General features: G+C 46.5%; 1 protein-coding gene across 3 annotated transcripts in view; it reads left to right on the forward strand.

Moving 5' to 3' along the window:
• The window catches only part of KCNIP1 (potassium voltage-gated channel interacting protein 1), a 395,147-nt gene that overhangs the window by 287,908 nt on the left and 88,275 nt on the right, over positions 1-18,964 (forward strand). The window lies entirely within an intron of this gene.

An 18,964-nucleotide genomic window follows, 5' to 3' on the forward strand; every position in this document is an offset into this window, starting at 1 on the left:
TAATATACTATGTGGCCTTAGCCAGGTCACTTCACCTCTCTGGGCTTCTCTTGCTTCCATGTATAAATGTAACAAGAAAACCTTTTATTATTTATTTATTTATTTTTGAGACAGAGACTTGCTTCGTCACCCAGGCTGGAGTGCAGTGGTGCAATCTCCGCTCACTGCAACCTTCGCCTCCCAGGCTCAGGCAATTCTTGTGCCTCAACCTCCTGAGTAGCTAGAATTACGGGCGCCCACCGCCACACCCAGCTAATTTTTGTATTTTTAGTAGAGACGGGGTTTCACCATGTTGGCCAGGCTGGTCTCAAACGCCTGACCTCAAGTGATCTGCCCGACTCTGCTTCCCAAAGTGTTGGGATTACAGGCGTGAGCCGTCGCACCCGGCCAAGAAGACCTTTTAAAGTAGACGTTTTAAGAGCCTCTTTCAGTTCCGAATCTCTTTGTCATCTTAAATGTTACCCCCTCGGAGAGGCCTTCCCTAACTCCCCTGTCCACCCAAGTCAGCACAGTCATCACAGAACCACCACAACCTGAAACTCTGTGCACGCTGCTGTTTACTTCCTCGCTATCAGCCTCCCTGCACTGTAAGGTCCAAGGGGGCAGGCCCAGTTTCTGTCTTGTTCCAGGTTTGTGTCCAGCCAAGTTAAGTATCTTTGCAAGGCTCTGTTTTTATTCTGAAAGGAAATTAGGAGCTATTGGAGGGTATGGAGTGGAAGGGGACAGTGATCTGGCTTGGATGTAAGGGCTGCGGGGTTGCACTGGTGGGCCAGACCATGGCAGGCAGAAAGAACAGACAGGAGGCCAGGCAGGGGCTGCCAGTGCCTGGACACAGGTCAGGGGGTGCAGGTGGCAGTGGCAGGCAGTGATCAGGCCCTGGGTGTATTTTGAGGGTCAAGTCAACAGGACTTGCCAATGGGCTGTATATGGGCGTGAGACAGGCAAGTTCTCCCAGATGCAACTTTGGAGACTCCCTCGACACCCGCCTCAGGAAGACAGGCCAATTGGGGGGTAAATATCTACAGTCTCATTTTATTAATTCTGAGAGTTTGTTCTATTAGACAGCAAAGCAGAAATGTCAGGAAGGCAGCTGGAAAGAGGAGTCTGTAGTGGGGGGGGAGAGCCTAGCCAGAGACGTGAATTGTGGCATCATCGGCATAGAGACAGCGTTTAAAGCTGTGACACTAGATGGTTTCACCAGGGGAAAGAGGGTCGACAGAGAAGAGCAGAGCAAGGCTGAGCCCTGAGGGTAGCAGAAGGGCACACAGGGACAATGGAGGCAGAAGGCAGAGGGTGGCGGGCCAACAGCTCTGAAGGTCAGCGCTCTATCACGGTGGTGGCCGAGGAGGGGCCCGAGGCTAGAACCAGGAGGTGCTGTCCCAGGCCTGCCCCCTCCTGCCAACAGCAGTGATCTATCCTCAAGAAGAATACTGATTGAGCACCTACTGCATGCAGAGATCTCATCAATGGCTCAATCAATATGACACGGCCACACTTCCTGATCCGAGCCCTCTGAGCAGGTATTCTCAATCCTGGACTTATCCCCATTTCTCAGGAGAGCAATGGACCTAAGAGACAAATAGTTTCCCCAAGATCGCACAGCAAGCCAGTGTAAAACAAGCATAGAAACCAGCTTTTAGGGGGCTCAAGGTGGGAGCCAGAAAATGAGGTGAGAGCAAGCATTTACTGAGCACCTACTATAAACACCTCCTACATATGAAGTGCTCTACCCACATTACTGATCACGCAATAAAGGTAGGTCCTGTAAATCCCACTTTGCAGATGGATAAGCTGAGGCTTAGGGGTATGAAACAACCTCCCCAAGGTCATGGCTTCTAAGTGGTGGAGCCAGACCTGCAAACAGGCTGTCTGAATCCAAAATCCACCTCCATGTCTCCATTGTGGGTTGGCACCACCCCCAATCCATCCCCACCACCAACAGGACGGTGGTCAGAGTCCACTGAATGAAAGTATGTGTGCATTCAAAATAGAGAGTCCATCAGCAGCCTTCCATCAGAAATGTCATCTTTATGACAACAGCATCGATTCCAGGCATATCCTGCATATGTGAACCAAGGGGGATGGTAGATTGTTCTTTCCAGGCACTCCCCGGTCCCTTAGAGCCCCACAGGCCCAGAACCATAGCCCATGTCACCCTCTAGCCACCCCTGCTCCCCCTTCTCCTCAGACTCCGAGTGTCTGGCCAGGCTTTCTCACTGGGAATCCACCACTCCATCCAAATGACCACCCCACCCCTCCTCACCAGCCTCCCTGCTTCTGCCCTGGCCCCCACTCTTTGAGTCCATTCTTCAACCAGCAGACAAAGGGGTGCTCTATACACCAGACTGTGTCTCCCCTCTGCACAGAACCCCTCCAGTGCCTTATGTCTCACTCAGAGCTAAGGGCAGCAGCCTGCACACTCCGAACACGCCCACCCACACCTCAGCTCCTCCCTCTGCTCCTCTGCTCCATTCCCTTGGATCTGACAGCTCCATTCCATAAACATGGCACCCACACACCTGTCTCAAGGCCTTTGCTCAGGCTGTTCCCTCTGCTTAGAGCACTCTTCCCGCAGACACCCACAAGACTCATTTTCCCTTTAGTGAGACTTTCATGGGTGCCTCTTCCAGATAGCAACACTCCTCTCCTGCCTTGTCCTCCTGCTCCTCCCATTCACACTACATAACAGACTCTGTGGGGCCTTGGTTTACGTATTTCCTTCCTCTGTCCCCTACTGAAATACACGTGAGTGATGCAACGGCAGGCCAACTATCTGTTGTGTTCACTGCTTCTTCTCCACCCCTAGAATGGTGCTGGGCCCAGAAAAGCATGCAGTCGATATTTGCTAAATGAATGTCAGATAAAGTGATGTGGGGACTCCAGGGGAAAGATTTGTTATTACCCACCCTCCCAGTTCAGCTCAAAGCAGAGAAGTGAGAGGTGCCCAAAAAGGAGTGTGTCTGGAGGGGTGGGGAGTCAGGGTGGGGATGTTCCAAGATCTCCAAGGCCTGGATTTTAAGCAAGGTTTGAGATGCCAGCAAGAGGGCCTGGCGTTGCCAGACTGATAGTTTGCATTTCAGAGAAGGACAGCCCAACCTCTGACCTTAGCCCGTGCCTCAACAGCCTGTTCGAGACCTGCCCTTAGCAGGAGGAGGCAACCAGGCCATGTTCCAGTCCCTACCACTGCTTGCCAGGTGTGTCTTGGGCAGCAGTTGCCTTTGCTGGGTGGTCTTCAGCTTTGCCCCCTGCCAGGCATGTGCTAGCCTCCTGCCTGCATCGTAGCTCATGGAGTCCTCTCAGTCACCTCTGTATGCCCTGCAGCATCCCCAGTCCTCAGTGAGAAGAGTGTGCTCTGAAAGTTAAGTAACTCACCCAAGGTCACACAAGGTCTGAGTCTCAAATGCACACAATTTGACCCCATAGTCTAAGGTCTTGACCGCAGTGGAATAAGAAATTATTTTACCATTCTGAGTGACAGTCTCTGAAGACTAGAGCAATAATTGATGCCTCTCAGGGGGGTAGGTGTGCCACTTAAAGGTGATAGTGAGGTTGTCCTCAGCCTCCCTGCTCTTCGTTAGATCTCCCTCCTCCTCTCTACCAGGGCAAAGTGTCCGAGGCAACCCTGTGTGTCGCATTGCTCTTGGGGGCAGCCAGGCCCACAAATAAAGTGGTGTCTTCCTTCAGCTCCTAACAAGTTATGTGGCCACTGCCCACACTACAATGACAGAGGAAGCCTCAGGGGGACCCCCTTCTCTCGAATCTCCCGGCTTCCTGCATCCCTGTGCTGGGAGGCAATGTCCATCAATTCCAGCTATGACCAGCAGAGGGCAGCAGCAGCCTGGTGAAGGCCCAGAGGCCCAGGCCTAGGGCAGAGGCCGGTGTCTCCACCCTAAGAGCCCCATTTCCTCCGCAGCAGGAGCAGACACACGAACAGGAGGGCGAGCAAGGGTCCTGGGGTGGAACACCTCTGCTGCACTTCCAGCAGCCTATTTCTTCACAAGCTTCCCCATGATACTGTTTGACCCAAGGCTCTCTGGCCACTACTGCTGCTGATGATGATTAGTAATAATAATAATAATAAACGGAATGCCTTCTCCTTAGATCATCGTTAATTTCCCCTCCAGAATGACAGTCGACTCTGCTTAGAGTTACAGGCAGCCCAGCAATTACTGAGCACAAATACCATGTCCACCCGCCTCACCTCATCCACACCCCACAACACCCAGCCCTGAGACGGGCTCCACTATCACCTCCTCTTTATAAAATAAGATGTCAAACTCTGAACAGAACGGACGTCTCAAAAAATGGGCCTATTACATTTAAACCCTCAATCTGTTGGGTATTTATGTAAAATGGACACACCTCCGGGGAGTCATCGGCGAGGGCTGGCTCTGAGGACTTCGTGGGTTGGGATCCTGGCTCTGCAGGACTTCAAGACCTTGGCGAGTTACTTCATCCTTCCAAACGCGCTGTTCTCCTTCAGAGAATGGAGATGATCACAGGGCCAGATTCATAAGGTTGTTCCTTGTAATATAAGTGAGTATCCATACCCAGTAACTGCTGGACCGCCTGTGATTTTGAGGATACCTTCCCTCCCAGATCCCCGTGGCCCTTGGAAGCTTCCTCTCCTCCTGTCTCCCTCTGCCCCCATCACATTGTAATTGAAAAAGTCATGATTGTTCTGCCAGGTGTAGCGCTGCCTACAGGTCAGATCCTCCGCTCTGACTTAGTGACTCAGTTGGATGCGGTTCAGCTGTGTATGATCAACCCCCTCCCCTGACAAAAACATTATTTTGCACCACAAAGAAGGTGATTTCTCTTACACATAAAAGAAGGCAAAAGGTGGGGTAGAGGGCTGGCACAGCAGCTTCAAGAAATCAGGAAGACCCTGGGCTCCTTCTTCTGTCTTCTTTTTCTGCCAATATCACCCCATGGCTGCCACTTCATGGTCCAACAGAGACCATGGAGTACCACCCTTCAGTACCACAGGTGACAATAGCCTGCTCTGTGAGAGTGGCAGTGGTTTCCAGAGAGACTTAGGAAGTATAACCAACAGGACTTGGTGATAGATTTGCCACAGAGCTGGAGAACAGGGAGGTCCGATGGTGACTCCCAAGGAGCTGATGTGAGAACCAGAGCTGATGTGAATATTGTTCCCAATTCCTGATACAGGGACAGTGGTCCTGTGGCCAGGAAGTGGTGGGCAGTAGAGAGTCACAATGTACATTAGTGTATCAACATTGTGAGTAGGGCATGCAGGGAAGAAACCTGTCCAACCCAGCCCCGAGCTAGAAAGACATCAGCAGGGCCGGCAAGAGCCCTGATTAAATGCACGCTTGCACCTGGAGCTGCCTGGAGCTGCCATCTTGAATTCCAGGTGAATATCGGCCTTTGGTTTGGGCTGTGTGCTCCAGATGATGGTGGTCCCAAATTATATAGGCCAATATCTAGAGTTCGGTTAAAATGAAGCATTTCGAGGAAAAAAATTGCAATGAAATTTGTTTGACTGGTACTTCAGGCTTTTGAGCACAGAACAGCGTCCATCACTCCAAACACGCACTGGGGATATACACTTAGCCACGAGGGAACATAAGGAGGGGCGGACAAACCATGTTTACTAAAATCTCTCAGTGTGTGCCAGGCATGTTCATGTATATTCAGGAAGAAGTGTCGGTATTTAAAATCCTCAGCCCTTGCCCGAGTCCCCAACACGTCTCCTAGTCTGCAGAACTGTAAATCTTGGAAACATCTTGCAAGGGAGACACCTCACAGAAGGCAGGCTTGGCATGGGATGAACAGAACCGACTCCTCTGCTTCCTTCTGATGCACAGCGAATGGGCAGGGGGAAGCATCGTTGCTTAAAGAGGAACCAGAACTCCACCCCAGAGTTGCTAATTCCTTTTGGCTTGCAGTTATGCAGAGGATTAAAAAATCCAAAGAATCACAAATCTCCTGGTTGCTAAGTAAAAAGAATATGTTTTGGCTGCTGCTGTTCGCTTCCCCAAGGAAAAAATTCAAGCACAGGCGGTCCCCATCTCTCAATACAGAAAGTATTGGGACCCTCTGCCTGCTGGCTGATGGGCATGGCTTCCCCATCACTCTGGGTCCTTGGGAAGAGCCTCTTTCTCAGACCCACCTCTGTGCCTCATCACGGTGCTCCCAGGCTATTGACTTGGTCAAGGTCAAGGTATGAAGAGAGTCACACAGCAGCCCTGCCTGGCTCTGCTCTGATCGGAGAAGCCTTTTCAGAGCCTGCCTCTCCCTCAGCATGAGGGACTGCTCGGGCCCAGTCCCAGAGGCCATGCTGGTCCCAGGGGAAGGTGGCTGTCATCCCCATCTGTGTTTTCTCTTGCAGGTAAGTCATGCTCCAGCAGTCGGGAGGGCTGTGTGATGACACATTTGGCAGTTTGGGAGCAAAAGCCGCCACAGTAAGACAGGATTGATTCATTGCATCTCAACCCTCTGCTGGGGTGGATTTTCATGCGTGGACTTCTGTCCCCAAGGAGGCTTCTCCGGGTCTCGAAAGGGCCCTAGCCTTGGTTGGGGGAGGCAAAGGGATGGCGGCTTCCAGGTACCATCTGGCCAGGACCTGGCTCCATTGTCTGTGCATGTAGCTTGCACTGGGCTGCCTGCTCCAAAGGAGGCATCTTCCCACGATATACAACATTGGCTTCAAAGAGCTGCTCCTGGCAGCTTCAAATGGCTGAGAACTACTGGCATGGGATGGAGGAGTGCAGGGAGCTTCCTGGGACTTCACTAGTCCTGCCTGGATGCTCGGAAGGCCCTCATCCTCGGTGACATGCAGCCTCGGCCGTTTCCAAACTCACGGCATCTCACCAGCCTTGTCACCCACCCCCGGCTCTGTTGCCCTTCCCATCACCTTCCTCCCACCCATCACCTCACATCAAGGTTTCAGCCAGCAGGAACCAGGTTTAGACTCCAATTACCTGTGCGTGTGGGAGGTTGGATTGTGACGTCTTTGGAGGGCCACGCTTCTGAAGCGACATTTGATTTCTGGTACTGAAATGTCAAAGGGTCCTGAGGCACCCACTAGGGCAGCATGCGAAGCATCCACCTGTGTGCGCATCCTGGGCTCTTTCTGGGCCACTGGGTGCTGGGGACATGCCAGGACTTGGTGGTCAGCCCTCCTCCTGCCTCCTCAGTGCTGCCTCGTCACCTTCTCCATGCTTCCAGGCCTGGGAGCCTAGAGCGAACAAGGGCTTGGGCAGAGCCCTCTCTTACCTCAAAGGGAGATGGGAAGAGTCTCTGCCAAGTGCTATGCAAATTCATTTTCTCTGATTTTAAGGGAATAGGACATGCCAGGGATGTACAAATTACTGTTCCCAGGATGCCTTAGGAACAGGTGCTCCCAAAAGGCCTGCAAATGCTTTCTCCTATGGTGCTTTGAGGATGGTCTCCCAGGGTTCTGGATCCATTGTGACTATGGAATGAAGGGATAGTTGTCCTCAAACCCCAGCTTTAAGGAATTAAGTCTCAGGCTGGAAACCCCTTGCTGATAACTAAGTGAAATTTCCATGAGACCAAACAGTTGCTTTGGGCCCCAGGATACTAAGCAGAACCTCCCTCAGGGAACCAGAGAACAGAGGGAATGCCCTCCCCAGGGAAGACCCGTGCCCTCCCCTCCAAGCCCACCTCATCCCCAGACCCTGGATTCCCACATCAGCTTGGGTGAGAGACTCCTGCTTCTCTGAGTCCCCACCTAGTCTCAAGGGCCTGCAAGCATTTTCTTGTGGATGTTTTGGCCTTCCCATCAGCTTTGTTTTGCCCAAATCAGAGGCATGGCAAGTTTCTGTTCATACCTCATTCCAGTCATCCCAGGATAGAGTCTTTGCTGTCATAAAGGAGGTCTTTGGAAAAAGGGCTTAGCACCCCACGATCCTGTGGGGAGAGGTGGGGGTAATTGAAGTGCTCAGCATCTCATCGCAAGTAGTCAGGTAGGGCTTGAGGGTGCATATGGTTTCCTGACATGATAGCCACAGCAGCCTTGCGAGCGAAGGCATAGCTCATTTTTCAGCACTTTAAAGGCAACTTTTAAAATGACTGTTAGAGAGTCCATGGAGGTGCAGCCCCCCACCCCCCACCCCATGAGGTAAGATCAGGCATGGGAGGGAGCGCAGGACCAGGCAGCTAGGCATCCATCCAGGCAGCTAGCCCCCATCGCTCGGTGGCTAGGTGAGAGCAGTACTTGAACCCTGGCGATTGTCCCCTTTTGGCTCTCTAGACCTAAGGAGGGAAGGGGTACCGAGAGCCCAGCAGCTGCCCACCAGAAGCAGGGGGACCTGGATGGCAAATGAGAGGGGGTTGGCATGTAGTGAGCACCGACTCTGTGCACACAGTGCCAGCCAGGAGCTTCACACTCATCTCCAGCGTCACAGCTGCCCAGTGGCTGTGGAAGCCGATGGACTGGGCCTTCTCCCAGTACACAGTCATTAGAGGGTCCCAGTTCACTGAGTAACTGTGGAGGCAGCACAGTGCCTCCATCAGCTTCCAGTTTCAGTTTCCAAACATCGTCACCATCGCCAAAGCAAAGACTCAGACCCGCAGGCCAGTGCTCCCATGCCCCATAGCAAGGAGTAAAGGATAGATGGAGATGCACTTCAAGCACTCCCCCCGCCAACATTTTTTAAACTTGTGCCCCTGTGAAAACCACTTGTGTCTGCATCAAACCCAGCTAGGGAGGGCTGAGGGCTAAGGGTAAACCTGGGAGAGTTGAATTCCAGTGCAGTGATTAAAATCAATATTCCACACAATGCAATGTAACTTGCTTACATTGTCCCATCTAATCTTTAAAGTCACAGCCCTTTTGCAATTGGAATTATTATCTCCATTTTACACTAGAGGAAACTGAGGCTCTAAGTGGTGAAATGATTCACCCAGTTAGGAAGTGATGAATCCAGATGTGGTAGACTGAATAATCGCCCTCACAATGGAAACTGTGAGTGTTCCCTTAAATGACAAAGGGCCTTTGCAGATGTGATTAAATTCAGGATATTGAGATTGGGAGACATTATCCTAGTTTATCCAGGTGGGCCCTAAATGTCATCACAAGTGTCTTCATAAAAGGAAGGCAGAGATTTTGCTACAGAAGAGGGGGAGACATGATGATGAATCAGAGGCTGGAGTGAGACCTGGAAGGGGCCATAAGCCAAGGCGTCCAGGTGACTGGAAGCCAGAAAAGGCCAGGAAACGGGTTTCCTCTGTGAGCTTCCCCAGGAAACCAGCCTTACCAACACCTTGACTTTAGCCCAGTGCAACTGACTCCACATTTCTGGCTCCAGAACTATAAGAGAATATGTTTGTGTTGTGTTGAGCTAGCAAATTTGCAGTAATTTATGATAGCAGCCATGAGAAACCAAAACACCAGGATTATGCTCCAAGGATCCTGATGCCCTCCCTCCTCACTGCTCTACAGTGTGCTGGAGCCCACAGGGCTGTGCTGCTGGGAGTTAGTATCTAGTCGAACACTTTATCCACTCACCCCTCAAGCTAAGGGACTCCTGAAGTCGGGGACCACAACGTGTCATCACTACATCCCAGGACCTGATGCGTAATAGGTGCCCAAGAAGTGAGATTTGCCTTCCTCAGATTAAGAATAAAGAAGACAAACTATCCACGGCTGCTGTGAGCCTCTCATCGGCCCTCAGCCTCTAAGGCAGGGTCCCTGCCTGTCTCCAGTGTGTGGCTTCTGTGTCTTCTTCGCCCTCCATCCCCACAGTGGGACGAGAAGTCATCAGGAAGACAGGGGATCTGCAGGCAGCAGTCAGGGCTCCGATTGCAGCTGCCATCGGAGCTGCCACCCCCTGGCTCTGTGCCTTCACCTGTGTAACAAATGGGGCACTCACAGCCCCTCTCGGGTGATCCTGGGGGTGAAGTGAGGAGGTGACATATACAAGTGAGTTATACATGTTCCAGTTCCATCACTCACCAGTGCTCACTGGGTGGGTCACTGAACGCCCCTCAGCGTTCCCCTCCGCATCTGTAAACCACCAGTGCAAACTTTTCCCAGGCAGGGCTGACCCAGAGCAGGAACCAGTGCCCCTCTGCCCTCAGTAAGTCTGCCAGCAGGGGAAGCCCAAGGAGGGTCTTGGAAAACGAAGCCAACAGAGTCAAGAGGGTCAGATGATGAGGGACTTCAAATGCCACTTTGATCCCATTCTTTCTGCAAATATTCACCACACACCTGCGCGACTTCAGGTTCTGTATCAGGGCCTGTCCATGAAGAAACAGGCCTCATAGAGTGACCTGATGTATGCCCGAGGCAGTCAGCAGCTGAGTACAGGAGACTCTTGAGCAGAGACTGAGTGTGTTGGTACCTGTGGGCATCAGCCTGGCTTTGCTGAGTGCACTGCATCAGAGTGGAGGAGTCCAGACTCCACCGGATCCTGGACTGAGGGGAGAAGGGGCTGGGCAGAGGAGCAGCCCAAGCGCCTGCCTGTTACCCCAACTGGGTACTGATTTGTCCCCGTGGCCCCAGTACCTAGGCAGGTCACCAAGTAAGCTCAAGACAAAAATGATGAGTGACTCAACAGTGTCTGGGGACAAGGGAGGGAGAGAAGAATTCAAAATGACTGAGGTTTCCAGCTACCAGAAAGTGGAGGGACCCTGAAACAAATGGGCCATCAGCAGGGGACACTGGCTGGAAGCCCAGAGTCCAGTCAGCTCTGTAAGGCCCCCAGAATAGGCATCTGACTTCAAGTCACAAGCATTTCAGCAAAAGCCTCTTAGCTACAGTGATTATGGTGAAGCAGGTGCCCAGAGCTAAGATAAGATGGGGCAACTCTCAGGCCTCAAGTGGAGACAGAGAATCCTTGGGCCCCAACGCAGCTCGGCCTGAAGATCTGAGTCAGGCATCCAACCTCTTCTGCTCAGCTCTTTCAGGAAGATGTATGTACTGGCCTCTCTTGCTGCAAGGGTCCACCACCTTCCTTATGTGTGACCCAAGGCTTCTAGTGCAGGCTCAGTGACTAATTTGAGCATGAGCACCCTTGTTGGTAAAATGAAGGATGGGTGTAGATCAGCATTTCCCGAAGTGTGTGCTTCTCAGAAAATTAGGTCCCTGGTTGTCCATAGAGGTTACTTAACAAGCAGACTCTGTAGTTATATTAGAAATAACTCTCACAATTCCCTGGATTAGTCTCTTTAAAGCCTGTCTAGGTGGGTCACAAATTCACCTCAGTCAGGCTTTAAGTGGGGAACAGGGTTTAAATTAGATTTAAACATTTAAAAATCATGCTAACATGAACCAAAAGAAAGTGAGAGTAGCTACATTGATTTCAGACAGAGCAGACTTAAGGAACATTGTTAGGGATAAAGATGGATATTATGTAATAACAAAGGTGTCAACACTTCAAGAAAACATAACAATCCTTAATGTGTATGCACCTAACAACTAAAGGTCAAAATACAGAAAACGAAAAAATGACATAAATGCAAGGAGGAATACATGAGTCAACTGTTACACTTGGAGGCCTTAACACCCCTCTACCAGAAATGGACAGATCCAGCAGGCAGAAAGTCAGTCAAGGCATAGTTGAACTCAATGACACTATCAATCAACTGGATATAATTGACATCTATAGGCTACTCATTCACCAAGAGCAGATATCGTATTTTTCTCAAACCCATGTGGGACATTCACCAAGATAGACCACATTCTGGGTCATTAAACATACTTAACAAAAGCAAAATAATAAAAATCATACAATGTCTGCTCTGAAAGCACAATGGAATCAAACTAAAAATTAATAATAAGGAGATAGCAAGAAAATCCCAATACTTGGAGATTAAACAACACTCCTAAACAACATAGGTTGAAAAAGAAACCTTGAGAAATTAAAAAACCAACTACAGATCACACAGACATCAAAACAATAATAAAGGAATATTGTGAACACCTCTATGCCCACAAATTTGACAACTTAGATGAAATGAACCAATCTTTAAAGTAAATAATCTGCCAAAATTCACACAAGAAGAAATAGATAATCTTGATAGCCCTATGTGTATTACAGAAATTGAATCAATAACATCCTTTTGAAACAGAAAGCACCAGGCCCAGATAGGCTGATTGGTGAATTCTAGCAAACATTTAAGGAAGAAAATGTATCAATTCTCTACAACTTCTTCTAGAAGATAGAAGCAAAGGAAATATTTCCTAACTCATTCTATGAGGCCAATATTACCCTAGTACCAAAACCAGACAGAGACATTATCAGAAAAGAAAACTACAGACTAATATCTCTCATGAACATAGATACAAAAATTCTCAACAAAGTATTTGCAAATTGAATCCAACAACCTATAAAAAGAATTATAAACCATGACCAAGTGAGATTTATCCCAGGTATGCAAGGCTGGTCCAATATTTGAAAATCAGTTAATGTAATCCATCACATCAACAGGCTAAAGAAGAAAAATCATATTATCATATAAACAGATGTGGAAAAAGCATTTGACAAAATCTAACCCCCAGTTGTGATTAAAACTCTCAGCAAACAAGGAATAGAGGGGAATTTTCTCACCTTGATAAAGAACATCTACAAAAATCCTCCAGCTAACATCACACTTAATGGTAAGAAACTAGCAACTTTCCTACTAAAGTACAAGGCAAGGATGTTCCCTCTCACCATTCCTTTTCAATATCATATTGGAAGTCCTAGGTAATGCAATGAGACAAGAAAAGGAAATAAAAGGTATACACATACAGAATGAAAAAGTAAAACTGTTTTTGTTTCCAGATGACATGAATATGTGTATAGAAAATCCAAAAGAATCAACAACAAAAACAAAATCCTCATGTAACTAATAAGCTATTATACTGAGGTTGCAGGATAAGGTTAATATACAAAAGTCAATCACTTTCCTATACACCAGCAATGAACAAGTGGAATATGAAATTTAAAACACACTACCATTGACGTTGGTACCTCCCAAAATGAAATACTTATAATCTAAATAAGTATAAATCAAATAACATATGTATAAGATCTATATGAAGAAAACTACAAAACTCTGATGAAAGAAATCAAAGAAGAGCCAAATAAATGAAGAGTATTCCATCCTTGTGGATAGGAAACCTTGGAATTGTCAGGATATCGGTTTTTTCCAACTTCATCTATAGATTAAATGCAATCCCAGCCAAAAGTATTGGTTATTGGCAATTATTAACAAGTTATTTTATGGATATCAACAAAGTGATTTTAAAGTTTACAGAGAGAGGCAAAGACCCAGAATAGTCAATGTAATACTGAAGAAGGAGAAAAAAGTTGGAGGACTGACACAACCTGATTCAAGACTTATTACAAAGCCATGATAATAAAGATATGCCATGATAATAAAGATACTGTGGTATTGGTGAAAAATAGACAAGCAGATCAATGGAACAAAATAGAAAACCCAGAAATAGACCCACGTGAGTAGAGTTGACTGATCTTTGACAAAGGAGCAGAGGCAATACAGTGGAGCAAAGACACTGGTGCTAGAACAGTGGCAATCCACATTTAAAAAAAAACAAAAAAACAAAACAAACAAAAAAAGAGTCTATAAGCAAACCTTGCACCCTTCATAATAACTAACTCAAAACGGATCATAGATCTAAATATAAGATACAAAACTATAAAACTCCTACAATATAACATGGAATAAAATCTAGAAGATCCTGGGTATGGCAATGACTTTCTAGATATAACACCAAAGGCACAATCCATGAAACAAATAATTGAGAAGTTAGAATTCATTAAAATTTAAACCTCTGCCCTGTAAAAGGCAATGTTAAGAGAATGAGAAAACAAGCCACAGACTGGGAAAAAATATTTGAAAAAATATATATCTGATAAAGGACTGTTATTCAAGGCATACAAAGAACTCTTAAAAATCAATGATAAGAAAATTAAAAATCTGATTCAAAAATGAGCAGAAGACCCAAACAGACATTTCACCAAGGAAGATATACAGATGGCAAGTAAGCATATGAAAAAATGCTCCACATATGTCATTAGGGAATTGCTAAGTAAAACAGTGATGAGATGCCACTACAGTACTCATAGAATGGCCAATATCCAAAACACTTGACAACACAAAATGTAGGTGAGAATGTGGAGAAACAGGAACTCTCATCAGTGCTTCGTGGGACTGTGCAGAACAGTACAGTTGCTTTGGAAGACAGTTTGGCAGCTTCTTACAAAACTAAACAGACTCTTACCATAAGATTCATCAGTCATGCCCTTTGGTATTTACCCAAGTGAACCACAAACTTGTGTTCACACAAAAACCTGCATGTGGATGTTTACAGCAGCTTTATTCATAATTGACAAAACTTGTAGACCACCAAGATGTCCTTCAGTGAACAAATGGATAAATAAATGCTGGTGCATCCTGGCAGTAGAATATTACTCAAGACTCAAAAGAAATGAGCTATCAAGCCAGTAGAAGGCATGGAGGAACCATAAATGCACATTACTAAGTGGAAAAAGCCAATCATGGTTCCATTATGTAACATTATGGAAAAAAGCAAAACTATGGGAACAGTAAAAAGATTGCTGGTTTCCAGGGTTTGTGGGGAGGAAGGGATGACTAAGTGGAGCACAAAGGATTTTTAGAGCAGTGAAACAGTTCTGTTTGCTACTACAATGATAGACATATGCTGTAATTCATTTGTCAAAACACATAGAATGTACCAGGAGTGAACCCTAATGTAAACTATGGACTCTGGGTGATAGTGATGTGTCATTATAGATTCATCAGTTATTACAAATGCATCATCCTGGTGCAGGATGTTGATGGTGGGGGAAGCTGTGCATGTGTGGGAGTAGGGAGTATATGGGAACTCTTCTACTTCCCACGCAATTTTGCTGTGAGCCTAAAACTACTCTAAAAAATAAAGTTTATTAATCAAGAAAGAACACAGCTATAATTTCATAACCAGCATGTTGACAAGAATTAAGAAATTTAATAAAGAATTGATGAAAATATGGAGCAACAGGAACTCTTACACATTACTGGTGGAAAAGAAAATTGGTATACCTACTTTGTAAATAGTTTGGAAATGCCTAGAAAAGTTAAATATGACCCCCAAATGGCGTAATAATGCACTATTAAGTATTGACCCTAAAAAATTCTTGTTGAACACATTTTTTAAGAGATAAATGCAAAAACATTTGTTGCGGTATGATTTCAACAGCAAAAACTGGAATCGATTTAAACAGCTCTCAACGGTTGAATGAATAAACTCATTTTATGCAAAATGAAAATAAAAATAGATATGGGAACAAGATTTACTATCAAGTGGTTTTCTCAACTTTCCTCTCTTCTTAAGAATATTTTATTTTGCCTGCCATCCAAACTTTTGTTCCACAGCATCCACGGTCCATTGTTTAGTTTATGCACTGAACAAAGGCTCTTAATGAAGAAGTGAGTGGGAGCTGAAATCCAGCCATGCTGTGCTCCCCAAGCCATGCATCCTGGTGCAGGCTCTGTCTCTACCCAGAGAAAAGAAGCATCTTTTAATTCAGATATTGATTCATCTATTCCCCAAATCCAGTGCTTACAAGTCTGGATCTGTCCAGTGGGGAGTAGTTTTCAAATTCATCCACTCAGCCTGAGCATCATTTTCTAACTCACACAAAGGCATTTTTTAGATTAGGAGGAGCACTGACCTGTTCACCACCCAGCCTCTCCATTCTGGTACAATCCTGTTGTAACCAAGCAGGTACTCAGGCTTTTTTTTTTTTTTTTTTTTTTTTTTTTTTTTTTTTTTTTTTTTGAGACGGAGTATTGCTCTGCCGCCCAGGCTGGAGTGCAGTGGCCGGCTCTCAGCTCACTGCAAGCTCCGCCTCCCGCGTTCACGCCATTCTCCTGTCTCAGCCTCCGAGTAGCTGGGACTACAGGCGCCCGCCTCGTCGCCCGGCTAGTTTTTTGTATTTTTTAGTAGAGACGGGGTTTCGCCGTATTAGCCAGGATGGTCTCGATCTCCTGACCTCGTGATCCGCCCGTCTCGGCCTCCCAAAGTGCTGGGATTACAGGCTTGAGCCACCGCGGAAAGAGAACCAGGAAAGAGCCAGAAAACTCCCAAAGGAGGGGTGCCCTGGGGAGTCCTCTTGTGCTTTACAGCATGAGCGGCTCCTGTGTAGTTGGGAGAAGGAAGAATATCAGAGGGGAGACAAAAGGGAATTTTAAGAAATATTGCTAAGGGTTATAGATTAGATACCCTTTAATGTCAAATTCAATAATATTCAAATTCCTTTTTATTAAAAAAACAGATATATTGAAATATAATTGAAATTAAAAACATTGTGCATATTTAACATATCTGATTTTATTAGTCTGGACATATGGCTACACCTATGAAATCACCACAATCAATATATGAATGTAAGTATCATCCCCCAAAATTTCTTCATGTCCTTTTTAATCCCACCTTCCATCCCACCCACCCCGCCATCCCCCACCTCAGGTAACACTGATCTGCTTCCCATCACTGCAGAGTAGTATACATTTTCTAGAGTTTTATCTAAATCAGCCATGTGGTATGCATTCTTGTCTGTCTTCTTTTATTCTGCATTATTTTGGGACTCATTCACGTTGTATAGCTGAATACTTCATTCCTTTTTCTTGCTAAGTAGTATTGTAATATTTCTTTGTATGGATATACCACAGTAGGCTTATTCATTCACCTATTTATAGACAATTTCAACTTTTGACCATTACTAATAAAGCTACTATGCTATTCATGTACAAATCTTTATGTGGAAATGCTTTCATTCCTCTTGGGCAAATACCTAGGAGTGGAATTGCTGGATCACATAATGGGTGAACCCTTAACTTTTTAAGAAATTGCAAACTTAGGATTTTCCAAAGTAGATGTAGCATTTTATACTGCACCAGCTCTCCATTAATAAATTGGATTTCATCAAAATTTTTAACTTCTGCTCCAAAAGACACTATTAAAGGGAAAAGGCAAGCCACAATATGAGAGGAAATATTTGCAAAGCATCTGATAAAACATGTGGATCTAAAATATACAAGGAGAATAACAACTCTGTTTTCCACTAAGGAATGAATGACTGTACAAAGACCACGTTCTAATAAGGAGCTTCTGAACCCAAAGGAATTTCAGATCAGGGGAAATTCAGGCCCAAAGCCAGGAGAAGGGGTGAGTAGGGCTTGATCTCTGCCTCTGAAGGGCAGAGGGCGTGGGCTATTCTTGGCTCTTAGGGGACAACTAGGGAAAGATGGATCTCATGGAGACAACTCTGGACTCCATCAGAAGAACCTTCTAACAGTCAGGGCTCCCAGAGATAAACTAGACAAGTCACCAAGGGAAGCAGTGGGTACCCCTCACAGGAGGGATGCAAATCAAAGCCAAGGCTTGGAGTGGACCATATTAAATCCTTTTCTTATCCTGTGATTCTTAGAGTCCCATCTGTATCAAGGGAAGGCAGGTGGGTTCTAGAACTTTCTAAATGTGTCCCTGTGGGTTTTTCCTTCTCCAGCTACACACAGACTTGGGCCTAATAAGAAGTCTATGGCATTAACCCAGCATGAATGCCTAATGCCTAGATCTGACCTCAAGCCAAGACTGTCTCCACAGTGAACAACCCCGTCCTGTACCCCAGGCATCTCCTTAGCAAATGCCATCAGTCAGTAGTGCAGCCATCTTGGAGCCCTTGCCATCTATAATCTTCTACTGCCACCCCCGCGCTGATTGTTTTCTTTTTATGTCTCCTTCCTGGACATTACTTATTCTTTACTTTTAAATATTTGCTTCTGTAAAAAAACAAATGAATGCTTAGGACAGATTTATAAAGAATGTTCCTGGAGAGGCGGGTGGATTAATTATTCAGCATCCTCTCCCTTTGTAACTATTTATTGTCTCATATGCATTTATATGGTACCTATCACTGCAGATCTCTCTCCACGCTGGAGACATAATTTCCAGGGACTGACTACTTGTCTAAAATGCATATATCGTATTGCAATACTATTTTATTTCTGACTGTAAGGGCACGTGCCACTGTTGGGTAATTGTGTTCATGTTTTTAAATGTGAAAAATAATCAAATATAACTTGAAAGAGATTGTACAGTAATTCAAGGGGATATTAAACCATGAGGAAGTTACTCGGCAAATAAATAGGCGTTTGTGGCTGTCAGGGTGAGCGATGAAGGAGCTGGTTGGCTGTGGGGGAGGGGGAAACAGAGAGAGGAAGACAAAGAGGAGAGTGCAGCATGAGTGCCTGGTTGCCAGGTTAGGGAAAGGAACTTCTAGTGGCCAAGAATAGAAGACCTGAAGCTGACCAGTGTGTGGCTAGTGCCTGTAATTCCAGCACCATGGGAGGCCGAGGCGGATAATTCGCTTGAGCCCAGGAGTTCAAGACCAGCCTGGGCAACATGAAAAAGCCCCATCTCTACTAAAAATACAAAAAGTTAGCCGAGTGTGATGACACATGCTTATAGTTTCAGCTACTCAGGAGGCTGAGGTGGGAGGATAGCTTGAGCCCAGGAGGCAGAGGTTGCAGTGAGGCCAGATTGAACCACTGCATTCTAGCCTGGGCAACAGATTGAGACTGTATCTCAAGAAAAGAAAGGAAGGGAAGGGGAGGGGAGGGGAGGGGAGGGGAGGAGAGGAGAGGGAAGGGAAGGGAAGGGGAGGAGAGGGGAGAAGAGGGGAGGGAAGGGGACCTGAAGTCATTGGGTTTCATCTGTGGTAGCCAGAAACAGAGGAAAGGGGGCGTTGCCCACTTAGGGTAAACAGTAGAGCACTGGATCGTGGAAGGCTACAGGTTTTCATGTGTGCACTGGATTGTGGAAGGCTACAGGTTTTCATGTGTGCACTGGATTGTGGAAGGCTACAGGTTTTCATGTGTGCACTGGATTGTGGAAGGCTACAGGTTTTCACGTGAGCACTGGATTGCGGAAGGCTACAGGTTTTCATGTGTGCTTGCTCAA

Source organism: Trachypithecus francoisi, unplaced genomic scaffold (assembly GCF_009764315.1).
Source record: "Trachypithecus francoisi isolate TF-2019V2 unplaced genomic scaffold, Tfra_2.0 Lachesis_group2, whole genome shotgun sequence".
NCBI classification, from domain to species: domain Eukaryota; kingdom Metazoa; phylum Chordata; class Mammalia; order Primates; family Cercopithecidae; genus Trachypithecus; species Trachypithecus francoisi.